This window comes from Chinchilla lanigera, unplaced genomic scaffold (assembly GCF_000276665.1).
Source record: "Chinchilla lanigera isolate Chin_1 unplaced genomic scaffold, ChiLan1.0 scaffold00008, whole genome shotgun sequence".
NCBI lineage: Eukaryota > Metazoa > Chordata > Mammalia > Rodentia > Chinchillidae > Chinchilla > Chinchilla lanigera.
This window is the reverse complement of record NW_004955409.1, coordinates 37,784,603-37,806,233: the sequence shown is the minus strand read 5'-3', so window position 1 is coordinate 37,806,233 and position 21,631 is coordinate 37,784,603. Positions and strand designations below refer to the sequence as shown.

Sequence of the window (21,631 nt, the reverse complement as noted above, 5' to 3'; positions counted from 1 at the left end):
GCTGAGCTAAATCCCCAGCCCCCAAACACTTGCAGTTTTGAAGGCACTGGGAAACCCAAGAGTAGCCATCTTTTTTACTGACTCCATCAGCCAGCTTCTAGGAGCGTGTGTGCAACAACATTGACTGAGATGGTTGAGGTTAATGCATCTCCCCTCAGCTGTACCTCACCGTAAGATAACTGGGCATAAGCGTTGCCATATTGCTTTTTGTAACTTGTAAGTAACCAAACAGAAGAGTCTCCCTCCTCTCTGAGAATAACAAACCTCCCTTTACACTCAAACTTGCACAGTATTTTCTCACAGCAAATTCCCCAAAGTGAAATATTTACTCAAACTACTGTAAATATTTTCACTCTTTTAATATTAACTGCGTGGTTTCAAGTGAAAAATAACAATTTATGTTGCCATCAACATCTTGCCAGCATTAGTTGCCTCACTTTTTTAAGTAAAAACATTTGCTTAAATACCTGTCCCCCCAAAATGGATTATTAATACTTAATTTAGACTTTTATTATGAGAAGATTAAAATATTTTTCCAAGTTTGCTAACCAATTATTAACGTCTTGTGTCCATTGCCCATTTATTTTTTAGGTTCTCAGTGTTTTCACTCGCTGATTTGTGCGATTGTAGTAACTTTGTGCCTCCAAATTTTGTAGCATTTAACCACAATAACAGCACTGGGGAAGGGAGATTTCCGAGGTATTGCAGACGGTGGAGGGTGGTGATGGCAAGATGCCAAGGACAGGAACAGGAAGAAGAGGGTTTTTGTACTGCTGGTTTTCACTGTGTCTACGTACCACAGAGGTAGAAGCGTATTAAGGCTTTGTTCAAAAACACCAGCTGTCTCTGCCATGTAAGCCTCAGCGCTGAGTCTCGTGGGGAAATAATACATGAGATCCCTCACTCCAATTCCTTTATTTCTTTCTGTGTTGAGCCCTCATTTTCTACTGCAATAGTTTCGGAACATGAACAAGTTTCACTGAAGCTTCCAGAGATAAATAATTCCAAACCACATATGTCAACATTTATTGTAAAGTCCACAGTACTGTAAAACAGGATTATCAGGGACAACTAAAGGGATAGGACAGACAGTGACCAGTACCTGTATAGCTGCCCCATACCAGTATACGGTGAATCAACAAGTTGAACCCAATCTATGCAATTTATATATTTCTTTCTTTCGAAGAGCTTAGTGCCTAGCACAAAACAAAGCAAGTGCTCAAAAAAGAGTCATGAAATGAACGTCATTGTACTCTGTATGACATGCTTGTAGAGTCCCACTGAAAAATAGTACCTTTCTAAAGGTCATCAGCAAAAGCAGGTGCACAGGGGAATTTCTGATACTACTGAAGCCCCAAATCCTAACAGCTCATGTTCCATGTTCTGATGCAAAAACTGCCCAATAACGGGTGGGGTGGCAAGAAGGTTGCTAGTAGGCAGCACAGAACAGATGGCCCTGTGATGGGAGAAAAAGTTCAGGCTCTTCATAAGCAAAACCTGTGCTACTGGGAGGTCACAAGCAGGTAAAAAGGTGATGGGAAGGAAATTTGGGGTTGGGTGGAGTTAGCCAGAAGAGATTTTAGAGAAGATGAGTCCAGAGCTGGTCAGATGAAAAACCCCTAGCATCTCTAGGAATAGAATTGCATAGTCAAGGACTCTGCCCTGACTACCAGCACCAACCAGTTCCCTCATTCCGGAGTGCAGACACGACTTACCTCCCACTTGAGTTTGTGATTTGGAAGATACTTCTTGGGAATGAAGCAATATTTATGTTCACTTCAGGGGATCGATCAGTGTTAATATGATAGATCTGAGAGTTTACAAGGCTTTGGCACTCCTTGACTCTTCTCTTAACCTTGCATGAGTTCAGTCAGAGGGCACAGGAATTAATCTCTTCATCAGGGGATTACAATCACCAGTTAGCACACCAAATCCAATTGTTTTTTTCAGCAATGAACAAGGGAAGAAAATTACACCCACTCTTCCTTCCTAGGTTGTCCAAAATAACTAGGAGTGTGACTTAAAGGAAAAAATACATCAACTCAATCGAAATAAAATTTAAAAATCCCACTTTCACTGAATGTAAACAATTCACAGAGATAACACATTGAATGAAATTCTCATTTTTAGTACAAAAATAGAACATAATAGCCATAGATTACTTATTTAATAAAAGTGAAGACTCTTTTGGATATTAATTTTTAACGTATATGATCATATGATATTTCTATACAGCAGGAAGTAGGCAGTTACAGAAAGAAATATGACTAGCTTTCTCCTGCATCCAAAGAAACTATACAGAGAAAGATATTCAAGACAAAAAATTAAACATTTTAAAATCTCAGAATGCACACTGGTTCCAGTGGGAATGTGTAACTCTGTGAGAACAGTAGATCATTGTGATTAGTGTCACCCTCGCCGATCTATTAGTCCATCTTGACAGGAATCAATGCACAAGGCACATCACTTTCACAGTATCTGCGATGAAAGTAAACAAATAAATAAACATGCCAAAATGAATCAAACATTTAGTTCTAAGAAGAGACAAGGGAATTAGAAGGATGAAAGACTCCACAAAGGAACAACTGACAAATGCAGGAAGCAAGTGTTGTGATTTGGATACGGTTTGAGGATGTCCGCCAGGGTTCAGGAATTCAGAGCTTGGTCTTCAGTGTGGCAGTGTTGGGTGGTGGTGTGGAACCTTCAAGAGGTGGGTAATGGAAAGTAATTCCGAAGGTGCTGTCCTTGGGAGGAACTGATAGAGTTTTCATGGGACCCTGGTGAGTTCTTGCAAGACGGTTGTTATAAAAGAACCAGCCTGGTCCTTCTCTGGTCTCCCCAGCTTCCTGTCTTACCCCATCAATCTCTTCCTTTCATAAACCCCCTGCCATGATGCCATTTGCCAAGATGCAACACAGGCAGGGCCCTCACATATCCAGCACCATGTTTTCTGGACTTTGTCCCTCCAAACCTTGAGCTGAATTAGCCTTGCTGCTTCATAAAGTGCTTGCCTTTGGGCATTCCATTCTAGCAATGGTAAACAAACTAATACAGTGAGATGCCCTAGAAGACAACAGGGTGAGTCCCTCCAATAATAAATGTCATGAAAAAAAAACAAAAGAAATGAAGAGAAAACAAATGAAGGGGAACTACTAAAGAAACTAAAGAGAGATGAGACTTAAAGATTTAGCCATTTAACCAAATGAGATGAATTGTCTTTAAAAGAATGAATCTTTGTTTTTTAAAAAAAATCTACAAAACACATTTTTAGGAAGAATTAGGCAAATTTGACTATGGGCTGGCTATTAAATAACAATAAGGGATTATTACTAGTGTTAGATAAAAAAGTACGATTGTGAGTATATAGATAAATATCCTGCTTAAAAATATATATTGAAGTATTTAGAAGTGAATTATGGTTTTTGTAACTGTTTTTAAATACTTGAGCAAAATGAATAGAAAATATGGAAATATTAGCAATGGTTAAATCTAGGTGATAATTCTATAAGTATTAATTTGATTAATCACATTATTGGAATATTTTCAATTGTTTAAAATTTTTCCTTTTTGGGGGCTGGGGATATAGCTCAGTGGCATAAGCGCCTGCCTGGCAAGTGCAAGGTCTTGAGTTCTATCCTTGGAACTGAAAAACAAAAACAAAAAAAAAAATAAAAAAATAAAATAAATAAAATTTTTCCTTTTTAAGTAGCCAACAAATCTACAGCAAATTTCAATGATGAAAAAGTGAAGTACACTGTTTCTTTAAAATTCACATACTGTCTTTAAAAATATTGCTCTCTTCCAAGAACTCCCTGCATCCTAGGAGTTAGAACAAATTAGAACTGTATATTCAGATGACATATGTCTAACACAACACTGACTATGCAGGTAAAATAAACTGAGAAAACCACTAATAATGATGTTGCATGTTTTGAATTTCTATTGTTCTTTTTCAAGATAGGTATAATAGAGGTGTATTAAAACCATTGACTTTCAAGAGCTGAGATAATATAATAGCTCAACTCAGGTCAAGTTTCCACTTGTGGAAGTTGGGATAGGAGGTATCCCAGGCTTCTACCATTGTACCAATAAACTCCAATCAGTTGATTATCAAGTTTACTTCTTTAGGTGGGTGGTTTTCTAGAGATGCTAAAAAAAGATTCTGACAAAACCAATGTGTGTCCTAACTCACCAAATGAGAACTTAAGCAGGCTTTAAGCATTCACAAGGTTGCATATGCGCCTCAGTTCAAAAGCCCAGCCCCTTTTAATCCCTATGCAGTTGCTAAGTATATTACTGGTCCATGAGCCATACAAGCTATGTTGGTCCACTCCTCCTCTTTATAATCTTATAAACACTCAAGCTACAGTTCCAAAGAAACAAGGATGCACTATTTTGAAATGAAAACACTGGAGCAATACACAGAAATACAGAATGTGTACTCACAACAGTGTAGTCATACTCTCAGGCCATAACTTTGTCCTTCTTCTGTCACCAGATCCCATCATCATAGACCCAGTGTCTCATCTCCAGGTATCTGACGGCCAGAGGACCAACCAAGAGAAAGAAATCAGAGGCACATGACAGAATAATTCATGGTCTTAACTCTGGAGATTCTAACCAAAATGTGTGGGTCAATTTCATCCTCTGAATGGAGATGGAAGGCTTCTGATGACTTGCTTGTCAATCAAAATGTATGATATAATTCATATGTGTGTCAAAACAGTAAAGACAGCTCTGACAACACACAAAAAAACTAGTAGTAGGACAGTAGTTCTCAAAGGATGGCCCATGGTTAGCTAGAGGCCCCAAGACCTTTTCAGGGAGTCCACAGATCAGAACTATTTTCATAGTAATGCCAAAATATTACCTTCCTTTGCTTTTCATTGCACTGACAATTGCACTGACGGTGCAGCCCCAGTGGTGAGTAAAACTGCAGTACCTTGGCACGAATCATGGTGGTGATGGCAATTCTGTATTAATATTCTTTTTCTTCACTGCCACATACTTGCAGGAAACAGAGGACAGTTTCATGAATAAACGTGACTGATTGTTTCCTAGGGCTTCCAAAACAATACCACAGGCTAGCTTAAATAACAGCAACTGATTTTCTCACACTTCTAGAAACTAGAAGTTCAAGATCAATGTGCTAGGAGAGCTACTTTCTTGTGAGGCCTCTCTTTGGTTAGCAGATGGACAGATTCTCTCTGTGTCTTTCCATGGTCCTTCTTCTGTGTTCACATAGTCCTAGTGTCTCTTTTTTTGTTGTCTAAAATTTCTCACCAGTCCTACTTGGGCTCACCCTATAGGGCTTCAGTATATCAAGGGGGCACAACTCAGCCTATAACACTGACAAAGCAGTAAAAACCTTTAACTTTATTAAAACTCCACCCCTGAGCATATCTTTTTAGTATTGTGTGTGACAACACTGAAAGTACACGTAAAGAACTTCTATCAAATTATGATCATTATATCCAAGGAAACTCCATACCCCGTTGGAGTTGAAGCTAGACTACCCACATTTTCCATGAAGTACTATTTTTACCTGACAAACTGGTGACAGACAATTACAGTCTTTCAGACTTGGGTGTTTGGCAGCATTTTCTTGAAATGAATAAATAGTCGCATCAAGAAGGATTGTTACTAATGATTGAATCTAAACTTTTGGGCAAAAATTAGGGTTATAAAAAACTTCCACATGCCACTGTAAGCTAGATGGCTTCCCAATATTTAAACACTTTTCTGTTCTAAAGGGATGACATTAGCTATGTGTCAACCTGTGAAAGATGCTTAACTCAGTGACCAATTATTTCCCAAATGACCAATGGATGATGCCACAAAACCATGCCTGAGTGAAAGTTCCATCCACACTGCAAGGTAGATCAATTTTTAATGCAATAACTTCTGAAGCATGGTTTTAAATTTCATCTTGTGACTAAACTTTAAGAAAATACGTCTTGTCAAATGTGTGTGTAGTATCAGGAATATTGTATCCACCATGTTGTAAAAGGGTATTAAAACACTGCTCTTGCTGAGCTACCTATCTGCATAAGGCAAGGCTTTTCTCATTTTTTTCACCAAAATACTGTACTGCAGTATACAAAATGCATAAACAGACATAAGAATCCAGCTGTCTTCTGATAAACTAGCACTTTTCTGAGAGATATGTGAAGTCTATGATCAAATGCCCCCAGAATCTTCCTCCCTTTCCTTTACACTCCCCTCATGGTTTTCAGCTGTACCTCTTCGGGCATGGTTTGAAGTCTTTTATCCTTTTTTGGAGGGTGGGAGCAGGGCCTCAATATGACATAGTTCAGACTGGCCTTGAACTCATTATATAGCCCAGGCTGGCCTTGATCTTGAAGAAATCATCCTGCCTCAGCTTCCTGAGTGCTGGGATTACAAATATGCACCACACACCCAGTTTTGAAGTCTCTAAATTGCTCCATCCTCCTTTGAGTACAAGACCTGTTTCCAGCTCAGAGTGGACAGTACCGTGGTAAACCTAATCACCATATACATCCTTTTCCTCTGAAAATGAGACTTCTTGGCACTGAGAATAGACTTTCTTCCAGGAAGAGCTGATCTTCAGGATTTATCATCCACCACCTGTGCCTTCTCTTTCTCACAGAAGAGAATCTCACACAACACTAGAAAACCACACGGAGAAAGAAAGCCATGTTGCCTAGGCCACTTGTGGCCACTCTAGGGAGAGACAACAGCTGCAGGAGAGAAACACTTTCAAATCATAAAGGCCTGAATCTAAAGTCAGTGTGTATAGTCCCGGTGCATCAGAAAGATCATTGCACTGGGATATGGATAGCTGATTTCATGCATGTTCTTCTCAAGTAGCGCTCCCTGGCCAAGTTGTGAAATCTTTCTAGATCTTTCTAGACTGTCCTATCTAAAAGTCCAGGAGATTGAATACATGATTTTTTTAAATTAGTGTATGCTTACAATATATAATTACTTTCCCCCTGGGGGGCTGATACATATATCACATCCTCGTCATGTTTACTCCTCTACTGCCTTCCGGTCTCCCTCTTTCTCCACATCCCCTTCCCATCTCCAGAGTCTACCTAGCTGCTTCTTACCAGCTGTCTTCTACTTTGCTTTTAAAATTATTTATATTTGAAGTTTCTCATGTTAGAAAAATCATGCAATATTCAACCTTTTGTGTCTGATTTATTTCAGTTAATATTATGGTCTCAAGACCCATTCACTTTCCTACAAATGACTCAAATTTATTATTCTTTATGGGTATGATATATAGATATATATTCATATATATATTCATATTTATATATAATCTCACTTTTTTTTTTGATCCGGTCATCTGTTAATTGGTACATAGGCCACTTCCATAATTTAGCTACTGTGAATTGTGCTGCTATAAACATGGGTATGTATATATCACTATAATATTATGTCTTTAACTCTTTCAGGAAGATACCCAGAACAGGGATATCTGGGTCAAATGAAAGTTTTATTTTTAGTTGTTTTTTTTTGTTTGTTTGTTTGTTTGTTTTTTTGTTTTTCTCCGGTACCGGGAACCGAACTCATGACCTTGCGTTTGCCAGGCAGGCGCTTTTGCCACTGAGCTAAATCCCCAGCCCCTATTTTTAGTTTTTTGAGGGATTTCCACCTTGATTTCCATAGTGGTTTTATAGCTTACATTTCCACCAACAATGCAGTAAGTTTCCTTCTATCCCATAAGTAGCATTTGTTGTTCTTTGAGTTTTTGTTAATAGCCATTCTTACTGTAGGAATTTGGAATCTCTAATGGCCAAAGATGCTACACATATATGCTTGTTCTTTTTGAAAAGTGTCTATCATTTCAATTTCTCATTTGATTGGGTTTTTTATTTTGATGTGTCTAATTTTTCTGAGTTCTTTAAAAATTCTAGATATTACTCCTCTATCTATAAAGTAGTTGGTAATTTTTTTCCTATTCCATAGACTGTCTCCTCATTCTGTTGATTGTTTCCATTACTCTGAAGAAACTTTTAAAGTTGACATAATCCCATTTGTTGATTCTTGTCCAACTGGGGTTCTGTTCAAGAATTTCTTCCCCACACCTATGTTTTCGAGAGTTCTACCAACCTTTTCTTCCAGCAGATTCAGTGTTTCTGGTTTTATATCTAGGTTTTTGATCCATCTTTTGTTTTATTTTAGAACAAAATGAAAGATATGGATCCTTATACATATATTGCTGGGAGAAAACAAGTTTTCCATGTGCAGAAGATCAATCAAGTGAATATACAGTTTTTGAAGTGTGTCTAAGCTGTGACACTCTAGAATTTCTCTCCAAAGGTACAATTGGTCTTTGGATTACCCCTGTTAAGAGATGAAAGTGTAGTTTAAATATTTCAACTGTGTAGGAATTGTGAAGTTCATTGCTATTTGGCTTTAGAATACATTACATGTTGTGGAGCAAATCACAAACCAATCTTCCCAGTGATGCTTACTGATGTTAAAAATCAGTTTGTTCACAACCAATGGTACTGTGCACAACTAAACAGATTTGAGGGAGTCATGATACTACTCATAATACTACTCCTGGCCTGGTGCCAGAGAACAAGGACAAACTCAAAACTGGGATGATGCAGGTAGGTCTGACTGCAGCTCTGTCACTTCCCTGCATATCTCCTCTGAACCAGGAGAATCTTCCCCTAAAATGATTTCAAAGGCACTTTCTGAGCAGGTGCTTTACTGGCACAAGGAGCACAGAGATGAACAAGACAGACCCTTCTTTCAAGCTTCTCTATCTAAGGAAGCAGAAAGGAAAAGGACTTTAAGTGCAATGATAGAGATAAGTACTGAATACATGAAAATTTAGGGAAGAGTGAGCACCTTTCCCAGGGATGTCAACAGCTAGGTGAAGCCTTAGAAAAAGAAGAGGATTTGAGGAGGTGGGTTAAAGACCATTAGGGGATGGAAGAACGAAGGAGTATTTCTGGCAAAGGAAATCATTCAGCAAAGACAAAAGTGGTATGCAAGAATATGGAACATTCAGGATGCAAGTAACACAACTAGAGTAAACAGAGGCCCGGTGGTTCATACTGATTTGTCCTGAAATAGTAGTAGTTGGGAGCCACCAAAAATTTTAAGCATACAATTTTATAATTTCTGAATGTATGAGTCAACTTTTTGTCACAGAAATACCTAACACATCTAATGCCTAACATTAGTAACATGCACATCTTGGAGGAAGAAACGTTTATTTTGGCTCACAGTTTCAGAGGCTTCAGTCCATGGTTGGCTGGTCCCCAGGCAGAAATGGTATGGCAGGAAGCCATGACAGAGGAAAGCTGCTCAACCCATGGCAGCCAAGAAACATAGAGAGAAAACAAGAAGAGCCAGGGTGAAAAGAAGGGACCAGAGACAAGAATATACTCTTCCAGGTCACACTTCCAGTGACCCACTCCTCCCAGGCCCCACTTCCTAACAATACCCTCAGCTATTAACTCATCAACTGATTAATGCACTGGTGAGTACAGTTCCCCCATGACCCAATCACCTTCCAAAAACTCCACCTCTAAACATATGACTGACTGGGGGAACATTTTAGATCAAAAAATAACACTAGAGATATAAAATTAAAAGTGTATCACCACCTATAATAATCAGATAATTTTACTATAATGTGCCTTACAAGAGAACTCAAATTTTTAATTGTTTAATATTTCACTTTTGGGGGCTGGGGATTTAGCTCAGTGGCACAGCACCTGCCTGGCAAGTGCAAGGTCGTGAGTTCGATTCCTGGTACCAGAAAGAAAAAAAAAATTCACTTTTGCCCACAGTTCAACTTAGCTTCAAGATGTGGGTTAGGTTCATGTCTGTTCTGTGACTTTATTCTACACCAAGGCTGAAGCAGCAGTGACTCCCTAAAGCAAATTTCTTTCATCTCAGAAAGCAGAAGTTTGAGAGGGTTCATAGAAACCTATGACAGAATGCATCTTGGGGCTTCAGTATCTGTACTCCATGGATCAAAGCATGGCAAATATAGGATGTATACTCCGCATGTGGTAGGAAATCCTGCCAAGTCATGTGGCGAGAACCCAGATGTGTACTTCTGTTATATATAGGAAGAGAGTGAGGAGTTGGGAACTATAACGTTCTTATCTGAGTTCCCAACTTCTTGTTTACTATGGCTACTCCTATTCAAGCCACTTTGTGATGGTTGCTCCTTGGGAAGCTCTGTACACAACATTAGAAGGAACTCAATGAGTCTCCTATAGATTAATTTGTCCTCCACACAATAACCCCTCACCTCTTGCCATTTCAAAGACTAGTACTCAATATAAGCTATATTTGAGAATTTACATTGCAATTTTTTGTTTTCATCAGGCTCTCCCTGGGAGGCCCACATTTTCCTGCTTTCTTCTCTACACTGTCCCATTTCATTGCTTGTTATTGAGACAATAACATTTTCCATATTTTTCTGAATCAGCAAAAGAATGTTAGACTTTATAGAGATGAAGCTGCTTAGAGTTTACAGGGCAGGCATGTACAGTGGGAAGGAGTCCTCGGAAAGATCATAAATGGAATGGTAACTCCTAAATTAAGGGACAAGTGCCTAAGACAGCCAGTGAATGTAAATATCAATCTTTTTACAATCCTGCTTCCCTTTTGATAAAGTGTAGCAACAGCAAAACTCATGCTCTCCTTTAATGGTTAACTTTGAAGGAGGTCACTTTCAATGAACTTATCACTTTGCTTTATTTTCACAGTGATGGTCATAGAGATCAAAAACAAACAAGTCTGGTCACTTAGAGCCTCAAGGAAAGTTTTCAAGATGGGCATGAATGAACCAAAAATCAGAAATCAAACAAGATTGTAACTGAGAAGTGTCAGCTGGGTTTGACTAGAGGCACAAGCTCTGGTTGCTCAGATTGTGCCCTGCATGAGGAGAGGAGAAATGAGCCTGAAATTCAGCTCATGTCAGAGTAGCCAAGGCCTTGGTGCAGAGTGGCAGCACCCAGAGAATGGACACCTTCTGTAAAGCCCACAGAGGTGTGTGTGATCCGTTTGCAAGGTTCAAACCCAAGAGGTTGCCTCTGCCTTTGCCTCGCGGGTTGCCTTTCCTGAACTGCACAAAGCACCATATGGGCTACTGGCCCTGAATTGAGCAATTGAGAGGTCAATGGAGAAGAGAAGTTTTATATTTACATGAAAGCCCTTTGTAGACTGTATAACACTCTTCAAGTGTAAAGCAGGGCAAGCAAAGGTGATTCAGAAGCTTAGCAGGTGACAAGAGAAATTGCATTGACCACAAACATTTTCTGCCTAACGCACAGCATGTAGAATGCACATGAGACATTCACATATGTGACAGACTCCTCTCTAGGAATCTATCTGAAGGCAAACTGGCCAGAAAGCACAGCTGGGAGTGGGCATAATGATTTCTGAAAGTCCATGCTAGTTACCAACCGCAGGGGAGGTCTAGCCAGCGGGGCAGAGGAGCCTGAAACAGAAGTACCTGGGCAGCCTGGCACATCTAACAGCCAAGCCCTTTGATCCTGCTGCAACTTAACTTGCAGAAAACATCTGGTTCCGGAGGTTGTCAGAGGCTTACAGTGCAAAGCCCAGGCGAGGTTTTTGTAAAGCTCTGTAGCACTGTGACTGGTGGGATACACACAGTGCTACAAAGCCCACAGAGACCTGTACAAAAACTGCAGGGGCAAACGCAGCACTTCCATGGAAAATCCGTTGCCTGACTCTGATGCTACAGGGGATGAAGGCAGTAGGCAGCCTTCCCTCCTTGCTCTGTAGCCCAGGAGGGATGCCAGGAAGATCAGGGGAGATGACACCAGCTGCTGGCCTCTCACTCTCTGCAGTTCTTCCCTGGGTGAAAATGGCATTTCAATATTTTCTTACAACACACGTTGGGAATACAAAAAAACTGTTATGTTAAAAATAATCTTGCTTGTCTTGCTTTCATATTGATCTTATTGCAAAAAAAAGAGTTCTATGAGCCATTTCATATGGAGTTTCTGAACCAAAGTCCCTAGAGAGTTTTGTTGGGTGGTTTGCTTTTACAGTTTGAGAATGTCAACTTGGAGATTGATTTATTTGTAGAAAATCACCAGTCAGTGCTTCATATCACCCTGTCTCTTCTTGTGCCCCACATTATCTGCCCATGAAGTAACACTGGTAGTAGTCACAGATGTAAGACCCACCACCTTGACAGCCCTAGTATTCCACACTGAGTGTTAGGGGCGATTGAGGAAATGAGACAATCTAAAACAGTTGAAAGGTACAGTTCAGAGAACTTCATTAGTGTGCTAGGCTGGAAATTTTCGTCTTGGGAATATGTGCTGCTACCAACTCCCCTAACAACAAGCGTCTGAAAGCAAACCTATCCTTACCAGCTGTTATTAAATTGTCATGAGCCCGTTGGATGAGTAACAAGTGTCATCTTTGAAGGAACTGAGCATGAAAGAACCTCCAGCCCTGAAGCTAGTAGGAAGAAGGATGGCGGAAGTGCTGCCGAGGTTTTTGGAATGCCCTCAACAGCTGTGACACAGACAAACTCATCTTTGGACAAGGAACCCGCTTGATTGTGGAACCAAGTAAGTAATTCTTTTGTCTGGAATTTGGGGTTAACGTGTCCTCTACCTAGAGAGGCAGAAATACCATCAGGAAAGGTGAAGGGGAGCGGGGTGGTACTAAGACCGATAGTAGTGTAATTGTGTCCAGGGGACCCCTGGGAAGAGGTAAGCTACGGTTAGCCCTCCGTAAGAGTCCCAGGGGAAGTGTTGGTTTAAAAAAAAGTAGGATTGGGGGGATGTGAAAGAACCCACACAGTGCACAGAAATCAGAAAGAACTGCTCAGTCCGTAGGATTTGGGCCAGGCTGTAACAACCACAGACTCAGTGGTCCAGCTCGCTGAGCAGTCAGAATGGACCGGGAGTGAGGTTGGCCTGAGTCTGTGTGATCCACTCAAGGTGGCTCCAGATATAAACAAGCCCTACTATTTCCTAGGACAAACTCATGGTCCTGGGAGAGTCCAAAGCCAAATGTCTCTTGGGCATGAAGAGTGATGCCAGATCAAATGGTCATTTGTCACAAATATGTTGTCACCTTTCTCTTTAGAAGGAAGGAAAGTGTTCCAGACATTTGTTTCTAATTGGTTGAGGTTCAAGTGGAAAGTAGGTTATCCGAGAGAAATATGGAACACTGTGCTTCCCAATGAGGCCAGATTCCAAGCAGAACAAACTTGTGTGTGTAATGTTTCCAGCTAAGAAATGCTTTAGAGTCAGAGTGGCTCGGGAAGGATTCATGGAGTTCATCTTCCTCCCAAAGAGGACCTGGTGCCACTCACTAAGTAATGTTATAAAGGAATCAGTGCTAGAGTTGTGGAAGAACTGTACTAATGCAGGAGGTATACTTTGCTCAGTAACATTTGAATTCAGTGGTGTCCTGCTTAAAAAAAAAGACAGTAGTCTGAATCTTGGTAGCAGCTTCCAGTTAGATAGTGACTATTAATCTTAAGCCAGGTAAAGTAATACAGCAATACAAAAACCCACTTCAAAGGTTCTAGAGAAGTCTAGGAATAGGGGTCAATGGTCCCAAATCTGCCAAACTGGCCACTAGAAAAGAAAAAGCATCCTGCCCTGATGACTTGCCGTCAGCTTACGTTTCCCAAGGTAAGAGAGGGATGCATGTAATGGGGCAGGCACCTCTAAGAGAACAGTGGGGAAACGGGCAGCCTCGTGTGTGCAAAGTGAAGGAGGCAGAGGACTGAGGGCAGAGGAAGGAATGGGACAAGCCCGGTGGGTATCCCGGACCTCACGTACTGCAGGAGAAGCAGAGACAAAGCTCCACAGCAGAAAGAAAGGCTCAAATCTAGGCTGGCAGAGTTAAGCAGCAAAACTCAAAAGGTTTTTTCAGATCAAAATCTTAGTAAGATTTTGTAAGTTGAAGTAATTTGGGCTCTTGCCTCTAAACATTTCTGAAATTGAAACTTCCCACTAAACAGTTTGTCCACATTCCCAACAAAGTTAGCAACTGATTTCCCATAGTATCCCTTTGTTCAGCAACTTCTTCATAATGAATTAAGTTGCTCTGTGTGCTGGGTCCCTTGGACCAGAATTTCCCTGAACGGGGCGTGCAGAGCACATGGTTGTAGGTGGTATAGAGATGGACTTTTTCATGAGAATTGATCTTCTAATGGATATCAGAATAGTACAGGAAACCATCAAACCTAGATGATTAAATTTTTCCTTTTGATTATATTTTAAGTTAAAAAGTGAGTAAATTTAAAGAAAATTATTTAGAAAATTGTGACAGGTGGATGTGACTAAGAGATGTGATTAACTGAAGTTTAGGGAATGCTGAGCAAGTATATTCTGTTACTCTTTGAAATGAAAAAATAAGGAATATCCAAAGGGGGCGGGATCTGGAATATCTTTGAGTGGAGTCTTCTTTCTAAACCAACTAATACTGGGTTAAAGAGGCATCGTTGCAAATCCAGACCTTCATCTTCTCAGAAGTCTACTTTCTTTTGATGCTTTCTTCCCTTGGGAGCTTCTTTCAAGTTCTTACATGCAGGATTCCCCGGTAGCGCAGAACTACCAGAGGTCTACACACACAGCCACAGAGCCCACCACACATTTTAGCTGTCTAGATAGAGCAAACCTGGCCACACCACTTGACTTCATAAAACAGTCCAGGGAACTGGACAAAATAGCATGTAAGTGCCACAGTGTGGCTACCCACAGTGATGACAGTAGGTGGCTAGGAAAGGGTCATGGTGATCAGGAACTTCTTCATGAAAGTGAGCCATGAGACAGACTTGGACTTCTGTCTGCTACTATGTACCACCATTATATCAGCTACCACCTTTTGAGCGCCTGTCATGTGTCAGCCACTGGGCCAGGCACTTTATGAACGTCATGTGGCCCACTCTCACAGCGATCATGTGGAATTGTTATAACTGCCTGCATTTTACAAAGCAGGAAACTGAATCTCGGAGAGCTTCCCAATATCACACAATTTAGCAAAGTTATAATTTGAATTATCTGTCTATATCCACAATCTGTGCTCTTAAGACTTCGCTCTTCTTTTGAGGCTGCTCCATTAGAAGTAAAAGAGTGTAGAGGTTCTTCCTGTTTGGCCCAGTCTTTCTCTTTGGCCTCTGCTGAGCTCCAGCAGAACCTGAGACAACAGTATGCTCCTTCCCTTCCACTTGCCTTTCCCACCACATCCTTCAAGGAACGTGTCCTGCCTCCACACCAACCCCGGTTACCAAGGAGCCATTCTCCCTCCCCAGGAGGAGCCAGGAGAGGTCCACATATCCCATCCCTGGAGCCTGAGAGCACCCAAACACGGAAAGGTGACCCCAGAATCTCCCTTTTCTCCAAGGAAGAGGAGTCCTTAAAATCCTGGACTCATCAACTTGTTTCCAAGATTCCTAGAGATCATTTCCACACTCCTGCCAGGACCTACAGTCTTTTATGGGTCCTAAACTGATCTGAAAATGCATTTTCCCTCCCTGGTGTTTTGAGTAACACCCAGGAAATCTCATAGACTCTGATTTTTACATATGACAGAAGCCAATTTAACTGTCACTTCTAAGTGTAAGTGTGGCATTAAGGCTTGCTAAACTGTAGTATTCATGAATAAATTATTAAAATGGGCTGTAGACTCTAAATCTGTTTTGTACTAAGAAGCCTGGCTGCTGTGCAGTTCTTGGCAGTGATGCACAGCTCTGACAGGATCTGCAGTGTACTTGCTAAAAGGTGAGCAGGAGCAGAGTGCAAACCCACTAGGTCTTTACCCCACCCAAGTGGTGTGCAAAGGCTAAGAACCACTATTCTATGGCCAACATTCCACCTGACCCAGCAAATAAAAAACTCTTTTCCTGTCGACATTTATGCTTTCTCATTCGGAGCACAAATTCTATCAGGGTAACATGGGAAAAGCTCAGATTTTCACATAATGCCAGAGTGCTCTCCTGTTTTGTCCTGAGGGGTAGCTTGTAAGACTGAGGAGGAAAGGAGTGGGCTAGATGGGACAGAAAATCCCATCAGATAGGTATCATGTGATATCACATGGCAATAGGGGCAGAGCTGCCATAAAGAGAAAAGCAAAATGGTTTTTGAATTATGCTTATCGGGTATGGGAAAACACTAAGGAACCTGTCTAGAGCTAGAACCAACCTCACCTCTCCTTCTTGTGAGCGCTGTACTTGGCATTTGTCTTTGCTAAATATTTTCCTGAATCTCCAAATTGGGAAACAGTTCTCAAGTTCTTAAAAAATGCCTCCAGCAAGTGATATAGCAAGGGATGGTTTGAGGAGTAGGGGCTGAGCTTCTATAAACTACAGGGTGGAGATGTACTTCATCAGCCTTCTCAAACCGCTATCTTTCCTGGACAGTTTTCACTGTCTTCCTTTGCCTAACTCTAGAGGACCGGCTCCCTCAGGCCCTGTGCATTCACCAGGTACAGATCTAGACCACATCATGACGGGAACCACCCTACAAACATTTTGGGTGGTGAGGTGTGGGGTAATGAAGAGCACGTTAATGAGAATTCAGAAACCAAGGTCCAATCTTTTTCTTTGACTGATGAGTTCTGGAACTTCACTGAACTCCAGTTTCCCTGTAGTTAGACTGAAAGATTTCCAACATGTCGTCTAGTCTGAGCACACTGATTTTGATGATTCCTCCGGCCAATTCTTAGAGATAATTTGATAGGAAAAAAAGATAAATTGGGTGATGTGAAAGTCTTATGGCCCAATGGAAATTCTGTAATTTAATAAAAAAAAAATAGTGGAGAGAGAGGAAAGTGAGGTTACTTTCTCTCTGCATCTGTTAACGAACCTTTGTGTGATCACAGATGTTTGGACACGTGGCAGCTAAGGCTACCTCCATGTCACCTCCTACTCTAGGTAATGGGTGGAATTGGGCTCTAGAGATCTGAGAGTGAGGCCAAGCCCAGCCACTCACTGTCTTAGCCACGTTTACCTTCAGGGATATCATTTGTGAGATGGATCTGGTAATACTACCTCACGGAACCAGTTGCTATGTTTGTTGAAGTAGTATAGCCAATTGTTTGTCAAGGAGTAAAGTATTTATCAAATTGTATTCACCTGTGATTATTATGATCCAAGTCTTTTGTATCAGTGACTTTTGCTCCAGCCATCGTGCCCTCCCCCTCCAGCTGAGGCATGGCCCCATTTTAGGTGACTTACTTGAGCCTATCCATATCAATGTTTCAGCTCACAATGGCAACCCTCAGCAAAACCAAAATGATTCTTCATCCCTGTGTAAATACAATCCTCAAGTAAGATCTGGGCGTAAGAGATGGCAGGTTGAAGGGATAACAGCAAAAACCCTATGAATTTTCCTAAATGTCAGCACTCAGAACATAGTAGACAGACATCAGACCGCCAGAATTTACTGCTTGGAACTCAGAAACACTTGCAAAGTTCTGTGTCCCTAGCAACCCTCATCCTGCTCCACCCACCCCCTTCCAAACAGCTGGGCTAGACCGACAGGGGAGAGCAGGTAGCAAGGTTGTTGTATTGATGCCTCGGGCAGTGCTATAACAACACAGCTTATCTTTGGAACCGGAACTCAGCTCATCGTGGAACCCAGTAAGTTACACATTTTACCATATCTCAACATATATATTCCCTGAGAGTTGTGCTAGTGCTGTACTGAATGAATGGGGCTTCTTGGAAAGGCAGAAAATTCTAAATTGGAAATCCGTTGTTGCTACAAAGTGTCTGGGTAAAATTTAAGAGGAAGTGTTTCAGGTTTCTCTTAAGAAAATGTTCTGTGTATACTTGGAAACTCTGTTCTAAGGCTTGGTGTTGATAAGTTTTCTACAACTACCTAAAAAGAGCACAGGTCAGATTTCTAGTCCTGGCCAGCTGGTCAGGGACCAGGACCAAGGGAAAGGCAAGCTGTAGATGAGGAGGGGTCTCCCCACTGTTTCTGAGGGAAAAGAGTTATCACGGTTATGGTGAATGAAGAAGGATTAGAAAGAAGAAAACATTATTATGAAAAGAAAGGAGTTAGAATTCTCCCCACCCCTGTCTCGTACTCTTGCCCTTGCCCCTTTATTTTGCTGAGAATTTGTATTAAATGAGCATGGTTAACCCAGACTACATGCTCCCCAAAGTCCCATCCTAGCCTGGGTCTGCAGAGTTGAGTTACATGTTCATCTCTTCTAAGACCCTCAATCTGGGGACTCTGCATGAGGGCTCAGAAATCCACATCCAATGTAGAAACACAGCCACCAACTCTAGGACAAGATAGAAATAGTGGTGCTCTCGTGGAAGCGGTGCTCTCTTCTCCGCTGGCAGGCTGTTCTAGTGTCTGGGCCACGTTCAGGCAGTTTGGCTGCCAACAGTCAATCACTGGCCTCAGACCAGAACACAATAATCTTTCAGATACTTTCCAAAATGCCAAGTCTACCAGGGCAGGCATTACATCTCACAGGGTTAGACATCAATTTTGTTTATTTCACAGGAAATAAATAAATGAGGAAAAATGTACACGAGTGTGACGAGACTACCTGACAGTCCTAAAAGTGAGTGGTGCTGTCAACACGGTCTCTGTCTCTCGGAGGGTAATATGAACAAACCTTAAGAGTTCTTCACTGCCTATTGCTTCCAGTAAAGTAGTGGAATTTGGTGGCTTTTCTTATCTTTGAAAGGAGGGAGACTAGAGGAATGAAAAGGAGAGAAACAGAATCATGTTGTAGTTGATTGCAGTCTGATAGATGGTCTGCAAATTGCATGTGAGTAAAAAGGATTGTTTCATTTTCCTTTTAAATCGCTTCCACTTGAAATTCAAAATTGTCTGAAATGCTAGAATCAAATCCTGAAGGTCGTGCTTTTGTGAGTCTTAAGGGAAAAAAATGAATGAAACCCATGCTCAGCCTCTCTGTAGGGACCCTGACCACACTTTCCACTGATACCGCATTTATTTCTCTGGTTTTCCCCTCCTGCGGTGATGGAGTGTAATATAATGATGCAATGCTCAGGTAGGGGAAGTAAGAATTTCAAACCATGTCCCAAGTCCTAAAAGTTTTGACAAGAAAAAATGACCCTACACAACTGTCACTCTTTTGCCTGGCTCTATCTCTAGACTCGCGTTTTGGTGATAGGACAGACTGATCTATATGGTCTTTAGGTTCTATTTCGCATGATTTCTGTACACCCCTGAGATCTGTGTCTAGACCCAGAGTCAGGAGAAATTGTAAAACAAAAATGAGCAATCCAAAGCAAAAACTGGCTTCTCTGACCTGCATCCACAACACGCAGCACCAATGCGATCCCCCAAAGGCAGCTAGTTTCTTATTCAGCCTTCAGGTCCTTGGAAAGCCTTTCAGTGGGATCAGGGAATTAGAAAGTAGATTTGTTATTATTATTATGAGATTCACTGAGTGATGGGGAAAATTAGGTTTCTAATCAAAAAGCAGCATTTGAGACCCAAGAGAAGGGAAGCAGAGTATGAGAGCTGGACCTGTTTCTAATCCCTCCTCTCCTTGGCCCAGCATTCATTATAAGAAATGTCAGTATTCAGGGCTGCCTCCCTACCCCCAGCTACTTGCTTCTTGGAGAGCCCTCTCGATAAATGAGAGTTGAGTTTTGCACTGAAGGTACCCATCTCAGTCCTCTTTAATCCTCTTCTGCCCTGTCTCAATCCTGTCCCTACATCTTTCGGATGGGCAATTCATGCTCATTTTCTGATCCAGCCATTCAACTGTTATTAGCCTCAAAGTGAACTGAGATGCTGTGCACTCAGATGTGGGTCCCATCAACAGCAGTCTTGCAGTTCTCCGAGCTCCAGATTCTCTAAGCCAAGACACCAGCAGGGGAGGCAGGCACGGTACACAGGTGCTCAAGCCCAGGACCCAGGGCCAGCCCCAGGCAGTAAGGCAATGTCTCAGTGTGCCCCTGGGACGCTTAAAAGACATTTTCTGGAGCTGGCATCAAACTCTTTGTGGAGCCCCGTGAGCTGATTTTTTCCCTATATCTGTGGATATTTGAGTCCTGAGAATGGGGTTGCCATGCAGTTTACATTTCAAATTGTAATTAGAAAATTAACTTATAATTAAGAGATGGAGTAATATGATATAAAGTAGGCCTGAGTGAAGATGCTGATTCACCAAAGTAGTTATTACTTTTGTTTTAAAATATACAAATGTTAAAACTACAGTCCCCATGTATTTCTGAAATCTCCAGAGCAACCCAAAAAGCCTAAGAAATCTAAAAGAATTACACTAGTAGTTGGAGTAGTCAGATGCAGAGAAGACATTTTCCAGGACACTTTGGCCCAAATGCCCCAGGATATTGCTTGATCCGTCTACACCACTTGGTTAAGCTGACTGGTGTACATGCCTCCTGGGAACCCACAGATGTCCTGCAGGTTGGAAGAATCTGAAGAGAAAAAGCTAGTGCGATCAGAGTAATCAGGTAGAGCAAATTTTCAGGGTTTAAGTTAAATCCCATATTAGCAGAGAGGCTTAAAATTCTGAGTGACATTTATTATAAATGTTACAATTCTTAGATACCAGTGGGATTCTCTATCCAAACCTAAAATAGATGATATTCAAGTTTATAAATTAAGAAAGACTGATCAGGAAAGATATAACAAATGTTTTGTATTTTTTACCAACATATAATCTTATCATACTAGTACTCATAAAAAAAAGTCCAAAAATAAAATAAGTACCCAAACAAATACTCTCGAAACATATATTAAAATTTAATTATAGCCATAGAACAAGAAGACAGAGTATTCTCAAAGGACAAACAATTAAACTCTTCATTTAAATCTGGCCCAAGATTTAAATCTTGTTTTAAATTTTACACAACTTTAAATTTGGGTTTAAGTCAAACATAAAATAGACTAGCATACATATGGCAACCACACTGCATGTATTATATTTATGAAAAAGAAAAAAGGAAGATTTAGTTCAGTCAGATAGCCTTTTCTTTGGTTACAGTGATGCCAAAGAATAAACTAAATAAAATACTTTTCCTTCAATTGTTTTGAATATATAGACATTAATTTAAAAACAGGGTCTGAGAAAAATATTTTATGAAATTAGTACATTATGTACACTCATTCTGAAATGCTGACTAATCGATTCAGAGTTCAATATAAGTGCCCGAACTTCTTCAAACAGCCTTTTCGGCTATGTGGCATTGTTCAAATTATTTAAAACCAATTTCCCCAGCCCAAAGTAATCACTGGCAACTGCCTGATGAATTTAGATTTCAAAATCCCAAGCAAGCCTTAATTGTCCAACTAAATCAGACTAGCTTCAGCCTAAAATATCTTAACTATTTTCCTCTTAAATATCCAAGGAGATGAGGCTTAGGTTTTTTGTTGTTATTATTAAGTTTGGTTTTTGTGGTCTTTGTTGTCGGCTTTTAATGGATAAATTTCTTTGCTAACTCATAACCACCTTGAATATCACCCCTAGTACACCTTAAGCAAAAGCGAGGCGGTAAACAAGAGCAGCACAGTTGTGAGGACTGCTGAGTGAGCAGGCCGGGTGGTTTCCACCCTCAGTGCCTGTTATCAGTCTCTCCCATCAGTGCCTTCAGCCGTGCAAGTAAACAAAACGGTGAGGGTTTCCTCACACAGGATAAAGCAGGTTC

The 21,631-nt window shown here is 40.9% G+C and overlaps 1 long non-coding RNA gene and 1 gene segment (V, D, J or C); one reads left to right on the top strand and one right to left on the bottom strand.

Moving 5' to 3' along the window:
- LOC102015180 overlaps window positions 1-17,314 on the bottom strand; it is a 36,966-nt gene extending 19,652 nt beyond the window's left edge. Inside the window, exon 1 of the long non-coding RNA XR_259813.2 lies at window positions 17,201-17,314. This is a non-coding gene — a long non-coding RNA (uncharacterized LOC102015180). The remainder of the gene's footprint in view (window positions 1-17,200) is intronic.
- LOC102015697 overlaps window positions 1-21,631 on the top strand; it is a gene marked incomplete in the record, with an annotated part of 840,941 nt that overhangs the window by 734,108 nt on the left and 85,202 nt on the right.